At 56.0% G+C, this 3,100-nt stretch overlaps 1 long non-coding RNA gene across 1 annotated transcript; it reads left to right on the top strand.

Moving 5' to 3' along the window:
* Window positions 1-1,451: 1,451 nt before the first annotated feature.
* On the top strand, window positions 1,452-2,665 carry LOC120654104. Its single transcript, XR_005666986.1, has 2 exons — window positions 1,452-1,771; window positions 1,967-2,665. It is a non-coding gene; the product is annotated as an uncharacterized LOC120654104 (long non-coding RNA).
* Window positions 2,666-3,100: the final 435 nt, after the last annotated feature.

The following is a 3,100-nucleotide window of genomic DNA, read 5'->3' as shown; positions in this document are numbered from 1 at the left end:
CAGAGGAACGAACAGTCATCAAATGCCTAGCTACAGGTTAAAGGTAACAGTTAGTTGTTTTGATAAATAGAATCGTCTACTGTCAACTCCATGGGCAGCACGCTAACACACGATGAGTTATTATTTAGCTCGCCATTCAACTTTGATGTTCTTAACTGCTTCGCGCGCTCTGAAGTAAAGCTGCTAAATTCCTTGTACTCCTGCAGGAGTACGTATAGCAGCTGGCTGCAGCCCTCCCCTGCTGTCGGCATTCAACTTTGATGCACGCTTCCCCGTTCTCTGCACAGCCACATGATATACTCCATCCCGGCCGGATAAATCACGGTCCATGGACGCCGACATGATAGATGGAGCTCGCAAGTAGCCCAGTAGCCACTGAATCTTTGCTCCATTAATTCGCAAAAAATATATATCAGTAGGTCCCATTGCAGATCAGATAATGTTGGAGATGCACCGTAAAGTTAGCTCTTCTTCTTCTTCTTCTTCCATCAAGAAAATTAATGAAACAATGTGCTCGATGATCTCCACTGAGCAAGAGAAGTTGAAAAATAAACTCAATTGATCCTCAAATTAAAACCCTAATTTACTTGATCGTTCACCAGGCTTCATCAAATAGTAATGGCTACATCTTGGTCCGCTCATGTGCCAACAGAAAGGAGAATTCGATTTTTTTTTGAAAAAAAGTGAAATGGAAGCCCTAAACTTGTTTGTCAGATGTGTTCGTCCAACATAACATCTACTTTCGTGATGCTGCTGCTGCTAAACCATGGCATAAACGCGTTCAAACTCTTGACCACATAAACACTAGAGCGACATCGAGGACAGTTGTACTAGATCACAGCAAACTAAATTCAAAGATGGACTGCAGCAGACACAGTTCTCCTAGATCACTCGGAACAGATTTCATATCTGGTCAAGCTGCTGCTGCTGCTCCTGCCCATGCAGATAGGCTCCGCTGAGATCGGCTCCGCTCGGCCCACGACGCCGTTTACGCGGCTGCGGCGACGAGGGCGCTGGTGTCAACGGGGGACCGCCCGGCTCGCCGTCCCCGCCGCGCCCGCCGTCCCCGCCGCGCCCGCCTTGACCTCCGTCGCCGCCGCGGCCTCCGTTGCCTCCTAGCCCGCCGTCCCCGCCGCGCCCGCCTTGACCTCCGTCACCGCCGCGGCCTCCATTGCCGCCGCGCCCGCCGCACCCGCCGCGCCCGCCGCGCCCGGCGCTCCCGCCTGCCCCGCCTGCCCCACCGCGCCCGCCAGGCGCGCCAGCCCCGCCAGGCCCGCCAGCCCCGCCTACACCGCCTACACCGGCAGATCCGCCTTTACCTCCACGGCCGCCAGGGGCTCCTGCTTCGACGGCGCGACGGCGGCGGCGTCCGATGCCTCCAAGGCCGCCGTCGCCGCGGCCGCGACCGCCGATGCCGAGAAAGCCGCCGGTGCCGCCGTCGCCGCCGTGAGGGCTGAACGCGGATCCGCCGGGGCCGCCGCCCTGGCCAGGTTGGCCGGGCTCGCCCGGCTGGCCGAGCTCGCCCGGTTGTCCTCCCTTACCGCCGCGTCCTCCCCTGCCGCCGCGGCCTCCGATGCCGAGAAAGCCGCCGTCGCCACCGTGAGGGCCGAACACGGATCCGCCGCGACCACCGCCCTGGCCCGGTTGGCCTCCCCTGCCGTTGCGTCCTCCACTGCCGCCGCGTCCTCGCCTGGTTGCCATTGATGGCGATCTAGGTCGGCGCCGGCGCAGAGGCAGAAAGGGAACGGGCATAACCTAGACCGGCGCAGAGGTATAACATCAGTATATATTTCCAATCCAGCATTAGCGTCATTAATTGTACGACATTATGGCTAGGCGAGAGGGAGCAGTGCGATGATTTCCTTCCATCCATGACTAGAGACGCTTGCGTCTTCCATATACAGCCGTAATTTCCACAAACAAAAACGTGAACCCCAGTTTGCCGTGATTCTTGTCCCCTCCGCAGCCTCGTCTCGTCTCGTCTCGCCATAAGGCGGCTGGCGACGACGACGAGCCCTCCTGCTCGCACTACTACCTCCGCCACCTCCAGGCGGCGGATGAGCCGCCGGTGCGCGACCCCATCGGCGAGGGCACCGCGCACGCGTGGGTCGAGCGCAGCCCGTCGCTGCTCCGGCTCACGGGAGGGACCCGTTCAACGGCGAGCCCCCGCTGCCGCTGCTCATGCGGCACGGCTTCGTCACCCCGGCCCGCTGCACTACGTGCGCAACCACAGCACCGTGCCGCGGGCGGACTGGGCGACCTGGACCGTCGAGGTGACGGGCCTCGTCCGGCGTCCCGCACGGCTCGCCATGGCGGACCTCGCCGGGGGCTTCCGCGCTGGAGCTCCCCGTCACGCTCGCCTGCTCCAGCGGCCGGCGCAAGGAGCAGAACATGGCGCGGCAGACGCTGGGCTTCAACTGGGGCCCCGGCGCCGTGTCCACCTCGGTGGCGCGGCGCGCCGCTCCGCGACGTGCTGCGCCGGGGCATGCTAAATTGCTAATGCGATATTGATCAGTTGTCTATCTTGTCGAACGGGTCATTTGCAATAGCATTTACGAAAAAAATATGATTTGATAGTCCTACTCCTATTATGTACGAGAAGCTAAATAGGGTGCTGTATGAATGTGCAACATGATGAATATTAATTTCTCCCAAATGTTTTGTATGAGACAGGCACGATCTTCTTGATTCATCATATTCCCAAAGGACGCGTTACTATAATACAAGCAAATTATCGTAAATTAAGTACAATGATTCTGGATGGCAAGTTACCACGATAATGTGTATTACTGATGTTTGGATGAACCAAGCCACTTTAATGATGAGATCAAATTACCTTGATCAAATTATGATAATTCAAATGGCTCGAGATTATATTTAGAATGGGAAATTACCACAATTTGGCTGCTTTAAATTATTAGAACAAAATTACTATAATGATGAGAGCCATTTACCACAATCTGTTTACAATAATTCAAATTGTTTGAGATGATAATTAGGATTTGAGGACCCACAAAAAGAATAGATGATGATTTGAAGAATCACTTACTATAATGAGGATGGAGGGGTACTACAAATGTGCGTACTGAGGACGTCGTAA

This window comes from Panicum virgatum, chromosome 1N (genome assembly GCF_016808335.1).
Source record: "Panicum virgatum strain AP13 chromosome 1N, P.virgatum_v5, whole genome shotgun sequence".
In the NCBI taxonomy this organism is placed as follows: domain Eukaryota; kingdom Viridiplantae; phylum Streptophyta; class Magnoliopsida; order Poales; family Poaceae; genus Panicum; species Panicum virgatum.
Note: the sequence above shows the minus strand (reverse complement) of the source record. Positions and strands in the feature narration are given on the sequence as shown.